The sequence below is a fragment of the Tamandua tetradactyla genome, chromosome 4 (genome assembly GCF_023851605.1).
Source record: "Tamandua tetradactyla isolate mTamTet1 chromosome 4, mTamTet1.pri, whole genome shotgun sequence".
In the NCBI taxonomy this organism is placed as follows: Eukaryota; Metazoa; Chordata; class Mammalia; order Pilosa; family Myrmecophagidae; genus Tamandua; species Tamandua tetradactyla.
This window is the reverse complement of record NC_135330.1, coordinates 154,293,940-154,306,000: the sequence shown is the minus strand read 5'-3', so window position 1 is coordinate 154,306,000 and position 12,061 is coordinate 154,293,940. Positions and strand designations below refer to the sequence as shown.

At 37.5% G+C, this 12,061-nt stretch overlaps 1 long non-coding RNA gene across 1 annotated transcript in view; it reads right to left on the bottom strand.

Annotated features, from left to right (window-relative positions):
• Positions 1-12,061, bottom strand: part of LOC143681460 (uncharacterized) — an 87,814-nt gene that overhangs the window by 32,506 nt on the left and 43,247 nt on the right. The window lies entirely within an intron of this gene.

The window sequence follows — 12,061 nt, the reverse complement described above, 5'->3', positions numbered from 1 at the left end:
GCAGAGTCACAAAGGGCCATAGGATAATATTGGGGAAAGTCCCAAAGGATGGCTGGTTAGCCAGAGACAGGTAAGACCCCTAAAGAGAGGAAAACCTAAGATAGGCATAGTCACAAACTGCTATCAGGAGAAAACATGTAAAAGCCCTGAAGGGTGACTGGTTAGCCAATGGCAGGTAAGATTTCTCAGGGGAGGAACAACCTATGACAGGCACAGTCACAAAGGGCAATCAGGAGAAAATATGAAAGCTCTGGATGATGGCTGGCTATCCAAAGATGGGAAAGATTCTGCAGTTGGAGCAACAACCTAAGTCAGGCAGAGTCACAAAGGGCCCTCAGGAGAAAATTTAGGAAACCTCAGGAGAATGGCTGGTTAGCCAAAGACGGGTAAGATTCCTCAGGGGAGGAACAAGTTAAGATAGGCATAGTCAGAAAGGTCCATTATGAGAAAAATTGGGAAAACCCCGAAGGGTGGCTGGTTAGCCAAACACAGTTAAGATTCTTCGGGGATGAAAGAACCTAAGATAGGCACAGTCACAAAGGACCATGAGTAGAAAACGTGAAAGCTGTGGAGGTTGGCGGGTTAGCCATACACAGGTAAGATTCCTCAGTGGAGAAATAACCTAAGACAGGCACAGTCACAAGCAGCCATCAAGAAAAACTTGTGAAAGCCTTGGAGGTTAACTGGTAATACAAAGACAGGTAAGATTCCTCAGGGGAGATGCAAACTAAGAGAGTCACACTCACACTGGGCCATCAAGAGAAAATTTAGGAAAGTCCTAAAGGATGGCTGGTTAACCAAATATGGGTAAGACCCTTAAAGAGAGGAACAACCTAAGATAGGCACAGTCACAAAGGGCTATCAGGAGAAAACTTGTGAAAGCCCCAGGGATTGGCTAGTTAGCCAAAGACAGAGAAGATTACTCAGGGAAGGAGCAACCTAAGATAGGCACAGCAACATAAGGCCATAAGAAGAAAATTGGGGAAAGCTCCAAAGTGTGCCTGGTTAGCCAATGATGGGTAAGACTTCTGTGGAGAGGAACAACCTAAGACAGGCAAAGTCACAAAGGGCCAATCGGAGAAAATTGGGAAAAGTCCCAAAGGATAGCTGGTTAACGAGAGATTGGTAAGACCCCTGAAAGGAGGAACAACCTAAGATAGGCACAGTCACAAAGGGCCATCAGGAGCAAACTTGTGAAAGCCCTGAAGGTTGGCTAGTTAGCCAAAGACAGAGAAGATTCCTCAGGGAAGGAGCAACCTAAGACAGGCAGAGCAACAAAAGCCATAAGGAGAAAATTGGAGAATACTCCGAAGTGTGGCTGGTTAGTCAATGACAGATAATATTCCTCAGGAGAGGAACAACCTAAGACAGGCACATTCACACAGGGCCATTAGGAGAAAATTTCTGAAAGCCCTCGATGTTGGCTGGTTAGCTAAAGACAGGTAAGATTCCTCATGGGAGGTACAACTAAGACAGGCACAGTCACAAAGGGCTATCAAGAGAAAATTTGAGAAAGCACCAAACGATGGCTGGTTAATTAAAAGTGGGTAAGACCTCTAATGAGAAGAATAACCTAAGACAGGCACAGTCACAAAGACCATCAAGAGAAAACTTGTGAAAGCCCCAGAAGTTGGCTGGTTAGACAAAGATTGGTAAGATTCCTCAGGCTGGCACAACCTTAGGCAGGCACGGTCACAAAGGGCCATCCAGAGAAAATTTGGGAAAGCCTTGAAGATGTTGGTTCTCCAAAAACCGGTAAGATCCCTAAGGAGAGGAACAACTTAAGACAGGCGCAGTTCCAAAGCGCCATCAGGAGAAACCTTGTGAAAACCCCAGAGGTTAGCTGGTTAGCCAAAGATGGGAAAGAGTCTTAAGGAGAGGTGCAGTCTAAGACAGCCTCAGTCACAAAGGGCCATCATGTAGAAATTTGTGGTAAAGTCCCAAAGGATGGATGTTTATCCAAAAACTTGTAAGATTTATCGTGGGGTGGGGGTGGGGAACAATCTAAAATAAGCACAGTCACAAAGGGCCATCAGGAGAAAAATTGTGAAAGCCCCAGAGTTTGACTTATCAGCCAAATCTGGGTAAGTTTCCTCAGGGGAGAAGTAACCTGAGACAGGTACAGTCACAAAAGGACTTTAGGAGAAAAAGTTGCAAAGCCCTGAAAGATGGCTCTTTAGTCAAAGATAGGTCAGATTCCTCAGGGGAGCAACAACTTAAGACAGGCAATGTCACAAGAGCCATCAGGAGTAATTTTGGAAAGCCCCGAAGAATGGCTGGTTACCCAATGATGGGTAAATTTCCTCATGGGAGAAACAGTCTAACACAGGCACAGTCACAGAGGGCCAACAGGAGAAAATTTAGTTAATCCCCAGAGCTTGGCAGGTTAGCCAAATATGGTGAGTTTTCTCAGGAGAGGATCAACTTAAGACAAGCAAAGATACAAAAGGCCATCAGGTGAAAATCTGGGAAAGCCCTGGAGGTGGGCTGGTTATCCAAAAATGGGTAAGATTCCTCAGGGGAGAAACAACCTAACACAGGCACAGTCACAAAGGGCCATCAGCAGTGAAAAAAAATTTGGGAAAGCCTAGGATGATGGCTGTTTAGCCAAAAGTGAGTATGATTCCTCAGGGGAGGAACAACCTAAGACAGGCACAGTCACATATGGCCACACGGAGAAGGTTGGATGAAGTCATGGTGGATGACTGTTTAGCCAAAGATGGGTAAGATTCCCCAGGGGAGGAACAACCTAAGACAGGCACAGTCACAAAGGGCCATAATAGAAATTTTGGGAAATCCCTGAAGGATGGTTGGTTAGCCAAAGACAGGTAAGTTTCTTCAGGGGAGGAACAACCCAAAACAAGCACAGTCACAAAGGGTCTTCAGGAGACTTTTTGGGATAGCCCCAAAGGATGGCCTGTAGGTTAAAGTCAGATACAATACCTAAGGGGAGATACAGCCCAAGTCAGCCACAGTCAGAAAGGATCATAAGGAGAAAATTTCAGAAAGCCCCAGAGGGGCACTGGTTATCAAAGATGGGTATGATCCTCAGGGGATTAACAACCTAATACAGGCACAATCACAAAGGGCCATCTGAGAAAATTTGTAACAACCAAAAACAGAGACAGTCACATATGGCCATCAGGAGAAAATTTGGGAAATCTCCAAAGAATGGCTGGTTAGTCAAAGTTGGGTAAGATTCCTCATGGGAGGAGCAGCCTAAGACATGAACAGTCTCAAAGGGCCATTAGGAGAAAATTTGGGAAAGCCCCAGAGGATGTCTGGTAAGCCACATAGGGGTACGATTCTCAGGGGAGGAAAAACCTAAGACAGGCACAGCCCCAAAGGGCCATCAGAAGTTTTGGGAAATCTCCAGAGGTTGGCTGATTATCCAAAGATGGGTAAGATTCCTTAGGGGAGGAACAACCTAAGACAGGCACAGTTATAAAGGGCTATCAGGAGAAAATTTGGGAAAGCTCAGAGGGATGGCTGTTTAGTCAAAAACAGGTAAGATTCCTCAGGGGAGGAAAAATCTAATACAGGCAAAGTCACAAAGGGCCATCAGGAGAAAATTTGGGAAAGCCCTGGAAGATGAATGAATGTTCAGCCAAAAAGGGGTAAGACTACTCCAAGGAGGCACAACCAAAGACAGTTACAGTCACAAAGGGCCATTAGGAGAAAATTAATAAAGCCCCTGAGAATGGCAGGTTAGCCAAAGACATGTAAAAGAGTCCTCAGGGGAGTAACAATCAAAACAGACACAGTCACAAAGGGCCATCAGGAGAAACTTTGGGAAAGCCCGGAAGTATGGCTGGTTAACCAAAGATGGGTAAGTTTCCTTAGGCAGGTAACAAACTAAGACAGGCACTGTCACAAAGAGCCATCAGGAGAAAATTTGGGAAAGCCACAGAGGATGGCTTGTTAGCCAAAGAGGGGTAAGATTCCTCACAGTTGGAACAACCTAAGATAGGCACAGTCACAAAGGGCCATCAGGAGAAAACTTGGGAAAGACCCAGAGGATGGCTGGTTAGCCAAAGGTGGGTCAATTCCTCAGGGGAGGGTAACCTAAGACAAGCACAGTCACAGAGGGCCATAGGCAGAAAATTTAGGACCGCTCTGGAGGATGGCTGGTTAGCCAAAGATGGGTAAGATTTCTCATGAGAGGAACAACATAAGACAGGCACAGTCATAAAGAGCCATCAGGAGAAAATTTGGGAAACCCGTGAGGAGGGTTGGTAAGCCAATGACAGATAAGAATCTTCAGTGGAGGAATAATGTAAGATAGGCACAGTCACAAAGGACCATAGGGAGAAAATCTGGGAAAGCCTTGGAGGATGGCTGGTTAGTCAAAGACGTGTATGATTCCTCAGGGGAAGACCAACTTAAGACAGGCACAGCCACGAAGTTCCATCAGCAGAAAATTTGGGAAAGCCCCCAAGGATGGCTCATTAGCCAAATACAGATAAGATTCCTCATGGTTGGAACAACCTAAGACAGATACAGTCACAAAGCAGCATAAGGAGAAAATTTAGTAAAGTCCCAAGGATGGCTGCTTAGCCATTGATGGGTACAATCCTCAGGGGAGGAACAACCTAAGACAGGTATAGTCACAAAGGGCTAGAGGATGGCTGATTAGCCAAAGATGGGTAAGTTTCCTCTGGGGAGGAACAACCTAAGACAGGCACATCCACAAGGGGCCTCCAGGAGAAAATTAAGGAAAGCTGTGGATGATGACTGTTTAGCCAAGGACGGGTAAGATTCTTCAGGGGTGGAACAACCCAACACAGGTACAGTCACAAAGGACCATTAGGAGAAACTTTGTGAAAGCCCCAGTGGAGAGCTGATTAACCAAAGACTGGTAAGATGCCTCAGGGGAGGAACAACTTAACTAAGACTGGCACAGTTGCAATGTGCCATCAATGGAAAACTTGGGACTCTTAAAGAATAAAAATGGGGGAGAAGTTAGGGCCCAGGCTGGGTTTTTCATGAAACAGGCATCTGACTCCTGGGAAAGACAAATGAAAATAACCTTGGAGGCATGGCCTCTTGGTCTCCTGTGGAATGATGTCCAGCATGGGCTGTCCCTTGTCTTTTCCCCTTACTTTGGAAAAATTCTGCCTTTCCAGTTTCAAGGAGGCCAATTAATGTTCCCTCTGTTCTGAAGAAAGTTCTGTATCCCTATTCATCATGTCAAACACATTGTCGTGTACTGCACAGCGCTATCTAGAATTCTATTGTTAAGCAGTATAAGGTAAACTTGTGCTGGCTTCTCAGGGTTGGTTGCTATCAGTCAAACAATGAACCACCTGGCCCCCACTCTCTCTTATACTCTGGGTTGTGTTTTTTCATAAATCTCCCACTGCCCCATCTGACTCTATTTGAACTGTTGCTTGAGCTGGACTCAGCATAAAAGTAAGAAACCAACATTTTCCTTGCTCTTGAAATTCTCTTTCAGTCTCAGGCAAAGAATGATTCTGAAGAGAAGACTCCCTATATTCATTTGGAACTATTCTAACAATGCAAGTGGCAATCGATGTTCCTTGAGTTTGCTTTACTGTGACTCACAATGAATTTTATTTAAGGTAATATTATTTCAAATTATTTTAAAAGAAAATTGAATGCATTTTACGGGGGGAAATTATGAAGTAGTGAACAAAATATGCAAAGGTATGGAGTTCTACATTGGAGTAAACTTGAAAGGGACTTCCCACTTATAAGCTCTACATTTATCTTTACCTTTAAAGAACAAAGTAGTTTGAATTTCAGAAATTAAGTTGGTATTATACTGAGATCTAAAATTGCTTGTTGATCACTCAAGTTATTTGATAGTTTTCTAATAGTAGCTAAATTTTTATTATAATGACTAAATTTTCAGATTTTATTTTTTAAAGCACTGAGTTAAAATGCATTACATTTTATGAGTACTTTAAAAAATAACAAAGACAATAGTGTGTATTTACATTAGATGAAATTTCCTAATTTAATCTCCAGATATAATAGTTTGTATTTACATTAGATGAAATTTCCTAATTTAATCTCCAGATATAGATGCCTCTCTAGTTTCTCAAACCTTTACTAATCCTGGAAAAATATTCCAACAAATAACTAATATATAAAACTATACATTTAAAGCTCCAATTTCTTTCAACATAGTATTTGCCCACAAAAGTGAATGTTATATAATTACACTAAAAATTTAGATAAATATAAAAATCTTGGAAGTGTCAGTATTAAGCTTTGAAAATAAAGAACTTTTGAAACACTGAGGGTTTTGGCAGAGAAAATGAAATTGGAGAAAAGCTATATTTAAATGTATTCTAATCTTTCCTGGAATTAGTGTGTTGATTTTAGATAAGTTTATACAGTATTTTTATGCCACATTGTGTCTAAACAACCTTTTATTTATTACTCAAAGTAAAATTTTATTTAACACAATAATGTATGCATAACAGCAATGTCTACACTATAGTTTGCTATTTAGAGTCAAAATGCTGTCAAAAAGTGTACATGAAACTTAAGAAACAAGGGATATATCATATTCTCAAAAGAACAACAAAAAATATATAAAAACACTCAGAATCTTCAGTTAATTAAGATCTGCTTTAAAATCCACAAGCTTCTATCTGTTTTTCAATTTATTGGCCAATGTGCCATTTATTCATTTTTAAATGAAACAGTACCGATCACTCAAGAGAAAGGGTTAATAAAGTTAAAAATAATAATAAAACTTTCCCTTGCTCTTAAATATTTTGTACCTTACTAGGCTAGAGAGTTAAAGAAAAATGCATGTATAGCTATAATGTGAGTTGGATTATTATTAATGACATGAGAACATACTCTGGAGCACAAAAAATCAACTATTATTTGGGATTCACACAGGCTAGAGAAACATTTTGGGGAACATGAGTGAATGAAATATGTTTAGTAGATGGTAGTAAAGGAGAGGGTTTTCTAGGAGTGAGGGAAAATCTATGTAAATTTTATGGTCTAGAAATCTCAGTATTTGTGGCAGGAATAACAAGTAACACAAAACCTATATAGGAAAATAGTAACAAATTGAGATTATGTATGACAATTTATGAATGTCTAAAATTCCAGACTAAGCACCTTTCATTTAAGAATGGGAAAGTTTTTGAAAATTTAAAGTAAATAAAAAACACATTATACGTGTTTCTTTTAAGAGACTAAACATAAGGAGATTATTTAGAAACATTTCAACAATTGTAGTGAATGTACAAGTCAGGATTTGAGTTATTCTGGCAAATGTACAACTAGAATTGAGAGAAGAGTGTTACTGAGAAAATAGATTTCACAGGTCTTGGGGTTTATCATATTTCACTGAAATGTGATAACTCAATGGGAAATACGAGGCAAAGACACCAAGCAAATTGGGAGCCTATCACTCTGAGCATTCTCAGTAAGATTCTTTTCTCTTTTCATCTATAAAACAAAAGTCATTCATCATATTATAATCCCTTTCCTTTCCCTTTCCTGATTCCTCACCTATATGCAGCATATGCATATGCTTACACAGGCACATTCAAACACACTCGGGCAAATACATGTCATCATCACCACCTTTAGACTTTCCATCCTGTTTTAGGTTAATAAATAATACAAGTCTCTTATCTTTTTAACTTAACATTTTCACATTTTGACATCTATTCTCACATTTACTCCAATAGTTTAGACCTCAATTATCGATCTCATATACGTACAGTTTATCTCTCTGTGATGCTTTTTTCCTTTAACTTAATGTACATGTACTTTTAAATACTATTTTTCTTCAAGTCTTACTGATTCCTTGATATGGGTTATATCCATCCAACCAATGTAATTTTGCAATGTGAATGAGTCCCCAAATGCCAAGCTCCATGGAGTCTTCTCAGACTTCTCCACTCGAAATAAATTTTCTTTTAACTGATAATTCCCCTTCATATAAATAACAAAAAAATCTTCCTTCTCAGATATTGCCCAGCATTCCCTTCTGACTTTCAGATCCTGTGACTCTTACATCATAAGAACTATTTTGACTACTTTTACTTCTCCTTCGGTTCCTATAACTTTATAACTTGTTTCACAGCTAGTTTTTTTACATATATCACACTAACCAATCTTAAGCTTGGTGTATTATTGTGTAGTTACATTTCATCAAGACAGAAACATGTTTTATATGTATTTATAAATATATTTATTCGAAGTTCTTATTTTATTAATAATTACACTTTGCAAAAAGACTGTGACTGTGGGTATGTTAACTTAGAAATGTTAATAGCCTATGCCCATGGAAGACAGCATATGAGCCAGGAGAAGACTTAGCATAGCTGATACAGTTTTATGTGCCAATAACCTGCAGAAGAGGGAAATGGACAAGGTCACCAGGTAAAATTCAAGTAACATCAGTCTACCATCAAATTAATGAAACATCCCTATCATCTACTGAATCACAATATCCTTCATTCTGTTCAATGTATTCATAATTTTTTACCTTGACTTTTCCTAAAATTAATTTGGTCAATCCGTTCTCCAAATAAATACCAACTATATATATATTTAACATTTTAATTGTTAAAAATAACATATATACAAAGAAAAGAAAGAGAAAGCAATCATTTTCAAAGGACACTTCAACAAGTAATTACAGAACAATTTTCAGAGCTTGTTATGGGTTACCATTCCACTATTTCAGAATTCAGATTTTTCATTCTAGCTATTTAAAACACTGGTGGTTAGAAGAAAATTTTTTTTCTTTTTTGTGAAAAATTACATGTATGCAGAACAATAAATTTCAAAACACATTACAATAATTATTTGCAGAACAGATTTCAGAGTTTGGTATGGGTTACAATTCCACAATTTTAGGTTTTCACTTCTAGCTGCTCTAAGATAATGGAGACTAAAGGAAATAAGAATATAATAATCCAGCAATCATATCCATTTGTTAAAACCTACCTTCTCTATATAACTCCCCCTTCACCTTTGATCTTTCTCCCGCTCTTTAGGGGTATTTGGGCTATGCTCATTCTAATTTTTTCATGTTGGTAGGGGGTATAGCTCAGTGGTAAACCATTTGATGACAGATATGTATTTTCAAATAAAATTTTCAAAAATATAATGATGGTACTCTTCAATGTCCACATACAAATGCAAATATGCAAATATACATACATACACACTCTTTACATAAACCATCTCATTTGCTTTCTTCTGGATAGCCTTTTAAGCTGCTTCCCCAATAGAACTGTTCTCCTAGCTCTTTGTGTTCAATAGTCCATTTCCATTGGCCTAGTTGTCTTTGAAGCATCGTTTAAATCTGATGCTATTTCCTTCCATAAACCTCTCAAATAAGTCAGTTTTCCTTATCATATTTTCATAAACCTTTAGATTTTGCCTTCTCAGCAGTCTTCATAGTATGAAATGTATGATTTTTTATAATTATTAATGGTACCCTTCCACCCTAAACATATTCTGAAATCCATTAGAGTGTAGGGTATATTTTTATATTATTTATCACTATGTACATTTTCATATCTTTCCCTGTTTGAATGACTGTCAAATTACAGTTGCCCAGTCACAATTTGTTGAATAAGGAAGACAAGGAAGTAAAAAAAGGAAGAAAAGAAAAAAACAGAGGAGGAGAAGAAATAAGTAAGTTTTCCCTATACTTTTTTTTTAATAACCCAATACCACTTAATGCACTGAGGTATCAAGCTTACTAAGCATAGCTTTCTAAAGCTAAAATAGAAAATAAATGTTTATCCCCTTGCTTACATTGTAAAAACAGGATTCTTAATTAGGCATTCAAGTCCTAACATATCTTAGCCCCAACTTATGATTTTATTCTTATCTGGAATCTATTAAATTTTAAGTAACCTTTTGGTGTATTCTTCCTCAAACTTGTCTGTTGTTTTCTTTCATAAAACTTAATCTACTTCTCTTCTCAAAATACACAAAAATGCTTGGAACTCATTTCTTTTTTTCCTGCTTCTCACTGTTGTGAATTTATCCTCTCCCTGTCAAAATCCATCTCACATTTTGAGTTTCTTACCAAATACCATCTCTTTTAGGAAGCCTGTTTAATCTTCTTCAATATGCTGTAATATATTACTTAATCAGGCATCTAGAATCTTCATTATTCTCTTTTAAAACTGATATGTAGTCAAGTTGTGCTTTCATTTGAAAAACTTTTTTCTTACATAGTTTAAGAGTTTTCAAGGTATTAGCTCTGCTAAAAACATTCTTACATATTTCTAAGCCTCGTTTCAAATTTCCACTTCATTTCTGATGATGATTTCTAAAATAATATTAAACATAAATATTTGCAATTAGAAAGGAGGTAGAAACATTTTGTGTAAAACTGGATATTTTGAATATTGTGGTAACTTCAGAAATCATTATTTTCTTCACCTCCCTAGGGATTGTTGATGTGGCTTGTTGAGGGGTTCATCCCTCAACAACATTTGTTTAACGACCCTCTAAATGATTTTTGCAAGGACTAATTTGATATCTCTGCAGCCATCCAGTGATCTGCAGATTTTTTTAAATGCCTGAATTCAATAATAGAAGTGGGAAAAAAGGTAAAAAATTCCTAACAGATTCTTCCCAGAAAGCTGTTTCAGCATAAGTGGGCTAAAACAATGTCCAGCCTCTGTCCAGGTCCCACAGTGAATTTGCAAGTAGATGAAAACAAACATAATCTTTGGAAGACTATGTATTTTTTCCCCCAAACTGGCACTAGCAAATTGCACAAGGAATGTGGGCCACAGTCATGGTAGCCACCATTGGAAATGCCCATATTACTGAAGTCAACTATTGAACATCTCTACCTAATTTTTAATTTTTTATTGTATTTTTTTGTTATCCTATTTTTCAGTTCCATAAATTTACAATTATTTTTCTTCATCAGGTTCTCTCATGAGCATTGTATCTGTTTGACCCAACATTAAAATTCTGAATGGTTGACTCTGATAGTTTCTTCCAGCTTAGCTACTGTTTCAGGGAAGGGACTGATTCCTGGAGCCTCCTACTATACCATCTTCCATGCTGTCATTCTACATCACAATTTCTTCACTTAAAAATTCACAGAAGCAGGGGGGTGCAAGGGTAGTTCACTGGTAGAATTCTCACCTGCCACGCAGGAGACCCAGATTCAATTCCCTGTCCATGCACTTCCCAAAAAACAAACAAACAAAAACAAACAAACAAAACTAAATAAAACAAACAAGAAAACCAACTGAACAAACAAAAATTCAATCAATGATGCTGCAATATTGGGATACTCATGTGGAAAAATAATAAAATGTGATCCCACCATACAGGATATAAAATAAAAGCCACAGAAGTATGGAATTTAAATTTGAACTCTACTTCATATTTGCTATCCTATTACTATACTCTAATAAATAATATTGTGATACATAGAAGAGATAACATGCATATATATAGCTATCTCTATATATACATCTATAGTGCTATTTATCATCTATCTGTCTGTGTTTATCCAAAAACAAGTGCTCATGCTGGTACCTCCAATTATAATCTAATACTACAGCATTCACTTTATCTGACCTCCCTTATTGGTCATTTAGAAACACAGCTCTCACTTGTCATAATATATTTAGCATTTTTTCAATCATAAAATATATATGAACTAGTTTCAGAAATGTTCTATCATACATTTTGAGAAACAAATCTATTATCTAAAGTGCAATATATTCATACAGATCTTTTTTACTTTAACCAAAATTAGGTGGTCAAATGTTGTGCTCTGAAGCTACTTCTATTATTCCCTACCCCTGCTTCTATGCTATGTGGATTTGATTTCATTTGAAACAATTATTAATTTAATACAATTTTCTATTGTATTAAATTTTGAGTATTTTCCTTTGCTCATTATATTTATTATTTTAGTATTTTAAGTATCAGGATGAATTTCAAAGATATATTCTGAGAATTCCCAATGCTGATTCCTTTTTCCCATTTTATTATTCAAATGTGATTCACATCCCACAAAATTCACCCTTTAAAAATGATGCAATTCATTTTTTTGTATATTCACCAT